This window comes from Bactrocera dorsalis, chromosome 2 (assembly GCF_023373825.1).
Source record: "Bactrocera dorsalis isolate Fly_Bdor chromosome 2, ASM2337382v1, whole genome shotgun sequence".
NCBI lineage: Eukaryota > Metazoa > Arthropoda > Insecta > Diptera > Tephritidae > Bactrocera > Bactrocera dorsalis.
In genome coordinates, this window is record NC_064304.1 from 5229427 (window position 1) to 5244367 (window position 14941).

General features: G+C 39.1%; 1 protein-coding gene across 4 annotated transcripts in view; it reads left to right on the forward strand.

The window, feature by feature from the left end:
* The first annotated feature begins 10745 nt into the window (after positions 1-10745).
* The window catches only part of LOC105225868 (uncharacterized), a 32013-nt gene continuing 27817 nt past the window's right edge, over positions 10746-14941 (forward strand). For 2 of the 4 annotated variants that reach the window (XM_011204535.4, XM_011204536.4), the window contains exon 1: positions 10748-11256. The gene's annotated coding sequence lies outside the window, so the exon portion shown is untranslated. Of the gene's footprint in view, positions 11257-14941 lie in introns of all 4 variants that reach the window. The other 2 variants (XM_049450509.1, XM_049450508.1) reach the window with 2 other exon arrangements.

The window sequence follows — 14941 nt, forward strand, 5'->3', positions numbered from 1 at the left end:
ATGTGAACAAGCAACAACACACAAGCATTTAGTTGGCTGTTGATAGATGCATGTATTAGTGTTTCTGTAAGTGTGTTTGTGTGTGTTTGCCAGTCGATAAATGCCAGCGAATAATATAAAACATATGTACGGCCGACAATTTAATTCGTTGCTTTGTTGCAGCTGCAACAATTCAATGCAAATTACGCACACACACACACACACATGCACACGAACACTCATGCATATTTATTTATCAATGCCTGCTTGTTAAAATATGGCCGCTAGGCATAAAAGTGCTGTCCATTCAAATATAATTTCCTGTCAAACAATGTTTAGTGAGTGTCCTGACACACACACACACACATGCATACACCAACACAGACAATCAAGCACATACAGCAAATTCACCAATACATTCGCGTTTGTTTCGTTGGCGCTGCCACATCGGTCGTTGATTGGTGATTAACCGTTAGGACCGCTGCGCATTGGCACAATTCCAGTACCGTTGAGAGTACCGCTGGCACACATTTGCCGCATAAAAGCTCAATACATCGTAGTGTGTTGCTGTTGTTGTTGCAGTTTTTGTTCGCCTGGCTCAGTCACCTTTGCGTTCTCACCTATTGGCCAAGTGACCGCTTGTTCGGCGGGGGGTGGGGGGCTGCTGGAGTCGATGCAACAGTCGGTTCGTTGTGCTGGCTGCTGTCGGTGTAATTGCCGTTAGGACAGGTGTCATAGCCACCAGCACAATGCAACTGTCACATGCTGTGGCGCGTGCGGTGGCGCAACAAACATTGCTCAGTGCCACAATGTTATTTATGACTTAATTTTAAAATGTGGTTAGCCTTACTTGCGCGAGTGTGTGTGTGAATGCGCTCATGTATTTGTTTTTATGAAACTTACACCGCGTTTTTGGTTTATGTGCTCTGAAAGGCTGCACAGTGGTTCGCCTTGAATAAAATATTAGAAAGAAATAAAAGGTTTCCATCTTTGATTGTTGGTAACATCACACATGTGCGTGGTTTTCTGCGTTAAACTAGTTGTTTACAAGGCTCAGAGAAGCAAAAATTTGATTCGAGCTTGACGAAGAAGCTCAGACGACAAAGAATGGGGGGGGTTTAAATATGAAGGAAAACTACAAAAAAAAAACCGACTTATGTGTTTTTCCATACTTTGGAGCGAATTCATTGTGTCCAGCCCACTCGGATGACTATCGATTGGACTTCGGAATGAAATGATGGGGCCATGAATAATCAACTGTCAACTGTACTTTTTCATGATTGTAATATAAGTGGGATGGAGCCATGTGAGGAAGTTCTCTGAGCGTTAGCAGTAGTCAGAAACGATTTTTTTCTTTCGGGCTTAGATCAAGTATCCTCGCTAAAGGAAGAAGGCGAAACATCCCTCCTCGGTGCTGTCCGCTGAAAGACCCGCCACGTTAAATACACATACAATGAAAAGAAGAATTAAACCGCGGATGAGAGAGACCCTCGTTTTGATGACACCCTTGCAAACGTATTAAGAATTACGATTTAAGGGCATGCACCTGGAATGGTCCATTGATTGGGTAGGTGTCACTGCTCAACTGATTGATGTCCTCGGAAGAATAAAGGGAGATATCACTGCCGTACAAGAAATGCAATGGACGGGACAAAGACTGAGACGATTCGGTTCTTGCGGCATTTACTTCAGTGGCCATATGAAGGAGAGTAAATTTGGTGTGGGATTCGTTAGAAAGAGACTCCGTCGCCGAGTTGTGGTATTCACACCGGTGGATGAACGTCTAGCCACAATCCGCATTAAAGCGAAATTCTTCAAAATGTCGCTGATTTGCGCCCACGCCCTGACGGAAGAGAAGACGAAAGGCAAGAAAGGAAAGGAAAGACGCCTTCTATAAGCGTTTTGGGGTTACCTATGAGAGCTGCCCCCACCACAAAGAAGATATGGTTATATTTAGTACTGGAATCCTCAAGGATTGAAAAGCCACCAAACAGGTCGATCATATTGTGATAGACGGAAGAGACCACTATCACAAGGACGTTCAACGTCTAGAAGCGAAATCAAAACAGACAGCCGAAAGATTTTCTATTCGACTACACTCATGCTCTCGCGAGGGCAGACATCAGCACAACTTGGTATAAGAAAACATTTCAAGTTCCTTACTTACGCAGAAAACGAAACCGCTGTCTTTCGGAAAAGGGGACACAGTTGCGATGAGAAATGTCATTTCATAGTGGAGATAAAATAGATATCGTAACGTTACAATCGACTAAAGCACGTGCAGGATGATGCAGAGCCTTGAACAATGACATTATCTGATGAGTCGGCGTTACCAGATTTCGAGAGAAAGGTTCTGCGGAAGATTTATGGTGCTTTGGGCATTGACGACGGTATATATACGACCACATTTACATAGTTCAGCGAATTAAGAGAGGTAATGTCGTCCAAATGGATGAAAATACTCCAGCTCTGAAAGTAATCGACGCAGTATCCGCCAAGGAAAGCAGAGGAAGAGGAACCCCTCCACTTCTTTGGAAATATCATGTGGAGAAGAACCCGGCTACTAGTATATGGTATTGGACAATTAACCAGAGCAGAGAAATATATCATTTAGAAATAAAATGCACGACGCTACAGACGGTTTTAAGGTTCTGGCGAACCTTAAACCACTGCAAACGAGAGCCAAGTCCAAAAACTTGACAATTTGATGGTTTAAAATCACCGATTGACAGATAAAGACCCCGCTGGTAGTGTTGGAATATCTTTGGCTCAGGCTTTTAGGAATGTTATATCAAAAATCACGATGTTGGTTCGACACGATTTTTTTTTCAATAAGTGGACTCATATCTTACAGTAAAAACCATATTCGCTTAATAAAGCTTCATGCTTCAAGGAGATAAAAATCGAATCGAAAAAGGTATTGAAGTCTGTACCCGAGAAAGACTATTCTGACTGTTTCGAGGACTGAAAGAAACGTTGGCTAAAGTTTGTCTTATCGGGTAAAGATGACTTTGAAGGGAATGAAATTGATTTGGAAAAATAAATAAGTGATTTACATTTTATAAACAAACTCAGCTTATTTTTTGATAACAACCAAGTATTGCCTATCTAAAGCTTTAACATTTTCCTACCTTTCTGGTAATTCGTAGATTCCATCCCAAAAGAACTGCACCGACATGGCGGCTAAAATGAAATAAAACAATTTTTGAAACCCTATTCTGATGAGAACCATATTCAAGTGAGAGGGTTTTGCATCGACCGGAATAAATGATATTCCTAAAGGCGAGTGAGGCAAAACTTCCCGGCCGCTATTTTCCAAATAATTTTTAAGCGGTCTGGCAACACGAGGCCGAGCATTGACGTGATGAAAAACTATTGCTTCGTGTTTAGTCGCAAATTCCCGGCATGCTTCGGCAGAATGCTCCTTTCAATTTGATTAATGTTTTAGAGAGGCACGTCGAGAGAATTTGAACGCTGACTGATTGTCTAAAATCTGCAGATCTGCAGATCTGCGACAAGGACAAAAGAGTTAAGAGTTATGAATTATGAATTAACATCCGACCTTGTTTTCACCCACGGTGCTTATAATGGTCCTATTGTACGACATTTTCAATTTAAGTTCAAACATGTCATGTATGCATGTATGTGTGTGTGTGTGCGGTCATGTAATTTGATTTCAACAAAATTTCTGTTTCTGTATTTGTTTTTAGTTATTTTCGGCGCAAGTTTGCCATCGGTCACTCTGCCCCGCTGCACTTGCACAATGACCGCTTGTTGTTGTTTCTGTAAAAGTATGTGTTTTTGGTCAGCGTTGACTGTGTGTGCCATTGGCGTGCTGTTGTTGACTGCGGTTAATACATACTGACCTCGGCACCAACTTTGCTCATGATTTTAAATAAATATACGCTTTTTTCGGTTAAACGATTTAAGTTTGTACGCCTGTGCATGGCTGTGTGTGTATGTGTCTGTGCGCAAATTTGCTGTGTCACGAGCGATTTATTTTCTCTTTTAATATTCAATAAAATTATTGTGCATTTTCAACAAAAACATCCGCAAGTACGTAAATTGCATGGACCTCATATGACAAGCTCATAACTTCAAAAGCATTTATGTGGGCGTTCGTTTACCGCCCACTCTTTCACTCACTCTCCCTCTCTCACACCTACTCGCTTGGTTTGAGCGGCTAAATTGCCCCATATGGACGACACGGCCTACATGAATGGCAAAATGACCAAAACTGAAATTATGTGCATAATCTGATTTATATAAAATTCGCACTCAATGTTTTGTGGTCCTTTTAAATGCCCCGGGGAATTCGCTAAATGGGTGTAAATGCGCTGTGTATGCGACCAATATGGGGCTTGTAAATGTTAAATTACAGATGTGTTGCTGACACAATTGAAATTTAACCGCAAAGTGGCAGATCGCTTTTTTGAACACACCAAATATTTCATTTTAAATTCAATTAATTTTTCAATATTATGTGGCTATTCCACAGTGTTTGGGCTTTTTTAGGGCTTGAAAATAAAGTGGAACACGTTTTTGTGTACTTTTAGCTTGTGAAGAATATGCAGGAGCGTTATGCCAAGCGGACTTTCAAAAAAGAATTCGCAGGCACGCAAAGTGTCAATAGCCTTTCGAAATAGGATTGCCTACTATCGATATAGGCTGTATAAAACTTTTATTCCTCCTGTAAATATATAGTACATACGGTGTATTGTTATGTAACAGCGCACCTGGTTGCTCGAACTATTCAAAGTATATCAAATTTTTATACCACTGAACTCAGCAGCAGCTCAACCACCGACAATGTCAAACAAGATCTGGCCACAGAACTTTAACTTGATTGACAAGGCGACCGACAAAAAGGATCGATGGAGAAATTTTGATATTAAGTATATAGGGCCATAAAATGACGGGAAATTACGAGTTTAAGGGATTATCTCAACCATCTATGATAGCAAAAAGAAAACGTTTAAGGAACTTTGCGAGGGTGTTAACAAAAACACTGGAAGCTTGGGTATAAAATAGTAATGAAGTGACTCTTGTTCGAGCAAAGCCACCTGACTCAACCGCTGTCAAAATAGAACAAATCGTAAACCCACTCTTCCCCAATCACGAAAAATATTTAGTGTTCCAAAATAGAATCTAAGATTTTCGAAAAACCCCCAGTTCACCCTCGAAGAGCTGCAACTTGTTTTTGGCAAGGTCAAGCTCAACAAATCACCCGGCCTGGACGGGCTTCCAGAATCCTGAAAATAATCGCTGCTGGGCGACTGACAGTACTATTGAATATGTACAACGCCTGCCTCGAAGTCCGAATATTCCCTAAACCCTGGAAAACGGGTGGTGCTAATCAGTAAAGGAAGAACAGATTCAACTTGTCTACAGCATGCCGCCCACTATGTATGCTTAACACAGCGGGAAAGCTCTGTGTAAAACTACTTCAACCCAGACTCGAAGCGGCGGACTCCACCCTAGACAACATGGCTCTAAAGCCCGGCAGCTCAACTCTTGGAACTATAAAAGCCTCATTGAAAGTGTAGAAGCCACACAGCGTAGATGGCATAAATAGAAATGAATAGTGTTGCTGGCGACTTTAGATATCTTTAGAAGGGTGGATATGATCGAATAAAACTTTAAAATTCCCGACTACCTTTAGAGCTGTGGTGTGGAGTTACCTTAGAAAGAGAAAAGTGCTGTACCGAACTAGAGAGGGATCACGACAAGTAGCGGTGACATCAGAAGCAGCTCAAGAATCTATTCTAGGCCCAGGCGTGTGGGACATCAGCTACGCCTCTACATTGAAACTCGAAATGCTGGACGAATCGTACTTATTGGTTACGCGGACGACATTGCAGCAGTAATTACAGCACGAGACACAGGAGAAACGCGAAGATAGCTTAATCAGATCATGATGCGCACGACTCACACAACCTTCAGCTTGCTACGAAAAAAAAGAGCTACTACTGCTAAAAATAAGCACTTCTTGAAATAAGTATGCAAACGTCTACGGATATTCTCAGGACACAACACGCAGTAAATTACCTAGACTGGATTCCATGCTAACCTTCTGGGTATAAATCTAGCACGTCGCAGAAAAGACAGCGAAAATCTCCTCCCAACATAGCAGAATGATGACCAACATAGGGGGCCCTGGCCAAGGAAAGACAAGGTGGTAGTTTAATGACCTGCAAATGGCACATACCGCTGCTGTGACGTCAGCAATGATGATGCGGAAGGAAGTTTTACAGCTGACATCTTACCTTCAAATCGTTACTGAGCAGATTCAGAAAAAGAAGAGGATGTTGAAGAATGTTGAAACGTTAAAACATTATATTTGCGAATGACCAATCTTCAGAGGATCGGAATGCAATATCTTCTATGAATCCAAATGCTCCAATGCTTTAAAATCAGGAGTGTCTCTGCCTGCAGCTGAAGAAAATTCCCCTCAGTACATAGAGGGTATTTGTATCACTATTCAGAACTCCTATATGCCAAGTAAAGTTGAATTGATACCTTCGTGTAATTTCTGGCTATTCAGCAAACTCACATGATCACTCCGAGGACACCATTTTGACTCAATTGAGGATATAAAAGCTGACTCGAAGAAGGCGGTGGATTTTTCCAAGTGCTATGATGACTGGAAATAAGTTTATTACAGCGAGAGGGGATTACTTTGCAGGAGATAAAATGGACAAAATTCACTTTTCAATTTGATCACAGTAGTACAAGAAGATATTGTCCGTAAAGTGAACTAAGGTTCTAAAAAAATCAAAAATTAAAAAAAGTCGATGGTGTTTAAAAAACCACGACAAACATTTGCTTTCATTTTTGGACTGCCATAATTCGATTCTTAATGAGATCATAAAACGGGTAGGTCATAGTATGGATCACTACCTATAAACCATTTAGAAAAATTTGACGTAATCATATGCCACCGAGTAATCACTCAATCGAATGTGAAAGTTGTAATTTCAAGAAAAACGCGTTTGAAGATAAACTGATGGAGCTGACATAGCTACATTTTGGCAAGACTTAAGAAGGCTGTAACACAAAGACTATTTGAGATATTATATTTAGGGGTATAACCAATCGTAATATGGAGTTTTTGTTAATTTCAAAATTGGAGTGCATCTTAAGAACGCCCGAATTTTTTTAGAACGATGTCTAATTTAGATATATACTTATGTATAGCAAAACACTTTTTCTGTCTACTTTAAAGGTTGAACAGTAAGTAAGTACAGTAATATAGATATTCAACTCTCTACTAACAATTATCACCCTCCTATTTTAGAAGTCGCAGTTGAAAATGGGAACCGCATCGCCTACAACCCGGAATTACCTATATACCTAAGTACAAATGTATGTTGTTTGCAGTGTTTATTTTTTCTTTCATACTTTTTCATTTTTAAGAAAACTCACTTAGCAAACCAAAGAGCATACTCAAAAGCAAATATATTCAGAAGTAGCTTAGAGCTCCATTTATGGCATAATTGTCGAATTATTGTTCAATATTACTTTAATAAGCATAAGAAGATTTGCGCAAATAAACCCACACTCTACTCATGAACAACAATAACACCTGAGCAGCCAACTTAAAGCCTTAGCATTGTATCTTTGTGAGTGCGAGAGTAACTGTTTTGGCGGTAAATATCTAAAAGAGCGCACAACCGCGCTTTTATTTACTGAAAGCTGGAAGTCTAAACCGCTGTGCGCGTGTATGTGTGTGTGTGTGAGTAAATTAGTGTTTACTTGCATTAAAGCCATTAATCAAAAGCACGAGCACATAATTATGAGCTCACTGTGGGCGGGTGTACTTGAGTATATTGATATTAACAAGCGTTAAACGGTGAGTCAACCCACTCAATCGGCACTTTGTCATTGTGAAGATGCTCGATTTGCGAAGCAAAGTCACGCCTCGCTGCTAACCGCAACCGCAAATAAGCGTGCAAACTCGGCTTGTTCTTTCAGCGACACATACATAGACAAATTTTGCACGTGTGTGTGTATAAAATATGAACTAACAAAGGTGAAATTCAAATGCTTATTGATTTAGAATCTAAGGTGTATTTAAAGTAGCAAATTAATATTTCATTAACTTTCGAACGCCGGAGTGAGTCTGTACCAGAAGGCGAGCAAGCGAGAGAAAAAATACCAGCTGAAAAACACATGCGCAATTTTACGTACGCTTTAATTATTTTAAGTTTAAAATTTTATATTTATTTGTGTGTTTGCCTCCAGTGCGGATTTCCAAAAACAATTTCAGCAATGTTGGCACCCATCTGGCAAGAGATCAGCGCCGGCAAAAGTCAAATTGCCGATCACTTAATCGCAAATTAGGTGGCGGGGAGCTCTTGTGGCTCACTTATTTGCTCCAAATGTGTATAAGTTTGTTGTTATTCTAGATTTTCGCATTGTTAATTTGTTCTCTCGCGAACTTTCTTCTTGCTGTTTATATTTTTATTACCTCCTTCCTACAGCACACAATTCTGTGCCCGGAAAATGTTTTTTTTTTTAGTATTTTTGTTGTTGTTGTTGTAGCGGCATTTCTTGTTGGACGTAGTGACTGCTGGTAGTTTCGCATACATCTTGGTTCAAAAACAACTTTTTTGTTAGGAAAAATAGTTTTTCTTTTAAATTGATTAACTAAATATTTTTCTTCTAATTTTTCTGACTAGAGAACGTGTCTTTACTTTTATGATCTACAAATGATAATCGAAAAAGATAGTTCATAATGAAATTTGATTAGGCGAATACTAATTTTTTATACTCTGAACAGGTTCACAAGCCGTGAAGTGTGAAACAGCCAGAAGAAAATCCCGGAAACCTTAAGAGTATAGATATAGTTGCACAGCTTGACGAGTGGAGTCCATTTAGCCTGTCAGTACATACACGAAACAGTCGCTCATTTTTGAGGTATGGAACTGAAATTTTAAACATGATCTTTTTTCTCCTAGAAGCTGCTCGCAAATACACAAACTGAACAAACACTGTGAGGTCATTTTTGGCGCTTCCTTAGAAAATTTACCATAGAGATGTATATATAAATGTTTAAGAAAGCAAAGCTTAGAGCAATCATAAGTTATAGATCTTCTCATTACCTACCACATTGTCATATAACTTTTTACTATAGGACTCGTAGTTTTGCCATAAATCGGTATAAACATAAATTTAACCCTTAGAAATTCAACCACGGCCCTCTGCTTCCCGTTTCCGACCACAGATTGACCGCAATATATTTTTCCTTTCATGTTTTTATATTTCGTTTCCGGTGGGTATCATTCTACTAGGTTAGGTTAGGTTAATCTGGTAAGTCAATAAACCACGCATAGGCCAGCGAATTTTAACAGATTCTGGGGCCTGACTGCCGATATCTCCTTCAGTTTATCATACTGTGGGAACTTCATTCTGCGGGGGCGTGCTTTGGTTGAGGTCGTCGTATAGGAAATGCATGGGTTTCCCAATGTTTTTCACGTTTTCGGATGTTGGTCTTACACCATTCTTGGCAACCTCGTCCACTATTTCATTGCCCTCGATGCCTTTGTAGATTGGTACTCAGTAGAAGTTAAGTTGCTTACTTTTGGCAACACTTTCCATAGCTACCCTGATTCCCAAGACACTTCTGACCGATATTCGATTACTGCTTGGCTGTCTACGTAGATGTTGACTCTTGAATTCCCTGCAGGTGCATTGGAGGCCAACTCCGCGGCTTTCAGAATAGCAAAGACCGCAGCCTGAAATAATCTGTACCGGTCCAGAAACTTAAAAGGTTGACTTATCTCTATCTCTGGACAGTATATCCCCGCACCAACTCCATCGCCCATTTTCGAGCCATCCGTATATATGTTTTGAGTGTTGCGCGCAGCCAACATACCTTTAACTTAGCCATTTCTTTCTATGTTTACTTTGAACCTTCTTTCACAGTTGAAAAGTGGAGTCATGTAGTCGGTGTTTGTCCAACCGCTATTACCCACCGAGCTATGCCCGATGGTTCTATATATGTAAACCATGCTTGTAAAACCTTCTACGATCCCTTATATGTCTCCTCATCTATAACCCCGAGAACACTAAAGTTAACTAATTAGTGAAATAGTTGGTTGCTTTAAGGTGTCTACAATCTAGAATTGTCTAAAGTTATTGGGTATAGTATTGTTAATGGCTAATACCTGAAATGATAATTTGATAGGCTCTATGAATTAAAGTTTTCCATGTCAATGCAAATCTTTGCTACCAAAAGAAGCAGTATTTGGACCACACTATGCAAACATCGATATAAATCCATACACGCGTGCCGCCTCTGTGCGTACAAATAGCAAAAACAATATCAAATGCTAATGTCTATTTGACGGCGCACCAACAATTGCACACTCCTCCACACACACTTGCGCAAACATACAGCGTCAAACAAGTGAGCGCGGCCGCGATATTTCTAGTACTCATTGTAGATGATCACCGCTAAGCGCTTTCAATTTCTATCTCGCATTTGGCGTTCCATGTTTCAGTTGTCTCCAACCCCTTGCGACTCAACGCCAACAACCAGCAATGTTGTCGTTGTCACTTGTATGTATGGAATGTATGTGTCAGTGTCTTGTGTATGGGCCCAGTGTAGTTGCAAAAGTGCTCTCAAGTAGCAAGCTGTCGGGTGGGTGGATGCAGGCGTCGCGCGGTATGAGCCGTACCGCTGAGGCAACACGGCGCTTCAGCGATGCACGACATCTCCCCAAGACGTCGCTCGCTGGCTGGCTGGTCGTATGGACTGACGCTTCAGTCGCTACAAGTGTGCGCCGCCGGTCGAACGTGTACTCTGTCCGCATGGCTTTGTTGGCCAAATAACTACAAGCAGTAGCGATCGCGCGTTAGATCGACAGTTCGCCTCCAACACGACGGAGCCGGTATGTGTGTGTGGACGGCTCGCTAATATTTTTTATACAATTACTTTTAGTTGGAAATATTTAACAAATTTATCATAATAATTGGAAATAGTAATTAAAGTGAAACAGCAACAACAACACGCTAAAATTGATCACAGTGAATTAATTCAGTGGAAATTAAAAGTGTGTGTGACTCAAACTCAGCTTTTGTTATTGTTGCATGACCAGTAAGTCATCAAGAGTTAACTAATAGCGAAAGGGTGTGCCGACATCGGTCGACAAGTTGCTGGATGCGCGCAGAAGTTCAGTGTGTAGGCTGAAGGCCGGCTGTGCCCAGAAGATTCTCGTCGTGAATTGCGAATAAAGCGAATAAAGGCCGAGGAAAGCGCCATAAATTACAATTGTAAGTAATCAAAGCAGATTGCGCATTTAAAACAATTAGGTAGGCAAGTAGAAATATTGTGGTTGCATACGAGTATGTGCTCCTGAAATGGAAAGCATACTGACATTCCTCAATCAAGTATGCAATTTTTATATTAACGCAACGGAAACCTGTTCAATTTGAGGTGTGGTTCGGATTGTAGTTAAAAGAAAGAAATTGTTTCAGTGTTTCAAAAGAATGTATGTTAAGAAGTTTGTAAAATTATATGCTAGGCTTGCCGTTCTTCTCTCTTCATACTTTTACCTTGACAGCGCCCCTAACAAAATTTAACAAAAAATCTCTATGAATCGAGAAACTTATGACTGACTATAACTGGAACTGAACGTAGAAGGTGATATCTCACATAAAATTATTGTCATAAAGCTGAAGTATTAAAAATATAAAAGTAATACCAGAATCATAACCGTCAAATTGGTATATAACTGGTATATGCTACCCACAAGTACTCATTTGAGAACCTACCGCATACAAAAACTTTTGGGATCATAATAATCGAATTCAAGAATTAATTTTTTCTGGATTTTGATTAAAAATTATAACAAAACACACCGGTTATTCATTAGAAATGTGAAAAAAATAAAAATTATTTATACCCCTATCTATCATCAGCAGTTATGTTAATTTTTCCCATCAACCATTGTTTTGAAAATTTATGTTTCACCACTAATTACTTGTTTTGTTCGATTTCACTTTCATCAAAAATTTACTAAATAATTTTCAAGCACATTACACGCTTAATTACACGAATCTACGGCCTCCACTAAATTATTTATACCGAAAACGACCTTGAGATGCCATAATTTAACTTAAACTGTTTATACAAGCATAAATGTGATCACAGCTAAACAACTCGAAAATTAATAAATTTTATAAAAACTCCACTTTTCCATTAAGCACGCAGACAAGCAACAACAATTTCGGCGTTTTTAAAATGAAAATGAGCATTTTTGTTTACAAATTCATAGTAATGAAAACGCTCGGAAAAACACACGCTGAACTTTCCACGAAAATACCAAAAGATTAATGTGCATTTGCCGAACACCCTACATGCGGCATTATGCGACTTGTGGAAACGCAAATATGCTTTAGAAACACATTTAGACAATTTTAAAAATTAGGAAGGAAATGACGAAAAGGTGAATATGAATGACTGAAGATCGAAGAACAAGTTATAACAATACTACTAATACTACTTTCTAAAAAGAAGAGGAAGAGGGGGAAAATACAATATATAAATGCGGAGTATATTATCGTTAAGTGAAATGTAGGCTGTTAAAAATGGATTTAGAGGCCAATATTTGAGAATTGATTACAAAGACAAAAACTTTTTTAAATGACCAGAATTTGGATTTATTTTCGATATTACCTTATATTCAAATTTATCTACGAGAATTGAGTCGTGGTCTAGAAAAGCTTTGTTTTGATTTTGAAAGATTATCGGTTGTAATTCAGGATTCGATTTGACAACAAATGTAATAGCATTACTATTAAAATGACTTAAGAATTTTCAGATTGTCAAAAAATTAATAGCTTCCTCCCTCCATAGAACCAATAATCCATAGAATCACCGTAAAAAGTATGCAAAAATATGAACTCCAACTTAAGCGACATAACACTCAGAAACTCGAACTTTCTGCTTTAAACTTTAGGAAAATGAATGTCATGTTTCAAATATTAAAATTTTGAAAAAGTATTTAAAAAGATTATCCTAAATTACCTACATATATTTTAGTCACTACATATAGGTTAGATCGGTTCGTAATATAGCGAAAGAAAGTACAAGCATAGCTTTTTTTTCAACTAAAATTAGTACACGACCGGATGTCTAGATCAGCTCTCGAAATATGGACTTGAATGGTAAACGCAAATTTCAAGTACATAGTATAGTAAATACCGCGGCATGTCATACTTCGTATTATTTGCAATAAATAAGCATTAAAAGCCAAAAATTTATTAATAATATATGTACATTTGTTGTATGTTCGCCAAAATCTTGAAAATATATTCGACACGATTCCACTCACGCTTACCCCGGTTGGCGGTTGCTTTTCAACAACAATAAAGGCGTCACAATCGACTCAATGAAGCTGAACAGATCGAATGTAGGTACTAATGTATGTGCCATATATACATATATGCGTATGTATGTAAAGGGTGAACCATTTCGAGCTTCGCAACTTGTTTAAAGAAAAAACACAGAAACTTCAAATTTAGTGGGGAATGTTTATTATCATTCGGGAGAACATTTTTTAGCATTTATTTTTTGGAGATTATCTCTTTCAAATCTTGGTCGCGGCTACGTATCAAATGGTCCATCCGTTGAGTTCAATTTTCGATAACTCGTTTGAGTATATCGACTGGTAACTGGCGAATGACACGAGTGATGTTTCGTTCCAAGCCCTGAATCGATCGGTATTGTCCGCATAGACTTAAGACTTTGCATATCCCCATAGGGAAAAGCCTAACAGTGTGATATCACACGATCTTGGTAACCAATTGACCGGCTCAAAACATGAAAATATCTGCCCATCAAAGTGTTCTCTCAATAAAGCCATTGATTGAAGCGATGTGTGAGAAGTGGCGCCGTCTTGTAAAAACCAAATGTCGCCGAGATCCCGAGTTTCAATTTTAGACATCAAATAGTTGGTTAACATGGCGCGATAACAGTCATTGACGGTTACATTCTCACCGGCTTAATTTTTGAAGAAACACGGATGAATAATTCCATCGGCCCATAAACTACATCAAACCATTATTTTTCTGGGTGAAATGACAGCTCTTGAATCTCTTCAGAGAATAGGAATAAAATAAGGTAATTTTGGTCGTTTAGATACCCATTGAGCCGGAAATGAACCTCATCCCTAAACAATCTGGTTCGAAAACGTCGGATCTTAGCCCAAGTTATTTCGAATGGTGTCGAATCAACTCTCTAAGGTCTTCGTGTTCACTCTCAGCTACGGCTGCTTTATTTCATGCCTTTCCCTGGTCTATTCGGTCGAATATTATCCAATAGAGAAAGCTGGACGCTTGGTAGGCCGATTATGTTGACCTTAAGTTGAGCGAAGTCCACGAAACACATTCTTTACAGAACGTGTATTTTCTTAACAAAGTTAAACGATTTGTACCTCCACTTGGATCACCCGTTATATTTCGGGAAACGCTTGGCTGCTCGTTTTGTTGCAGACTAAAGTGTCGATATGTGAATTTTTAAGTAAACTCTCAAACATACCGAAAATGCAGACATTTGGAGAAAGAATTAAATTGTAAAATACATACACATGTACTTACATATACATATATATAAATACATCCATAAATATATACATCCGCGTATGCTATACACACCGCAGAGCAAAACATTAACCCACACAAGCCATTGGAGGCTTTGGGGCAGACTGTATATGCATCAGTCAATGTCAGTTGGGTACGTGCCAAAATCCAAAAAGAACCACAACAATAACAACAATGCCAACAACAACAACCAAAATAAAGGCGAATAATAATATTAAATGTTAAATGCTGGGGTGTTTACAAAAAGGAAGGCAAAGCACAAGCAGAAATCAAGAACCAAAAAGTATTTAGCATTTAGTAAGCAAAAGAGCACATTGTTTAGTCGGTACTCGTATTAAGCGGAAAACGCTCGCTT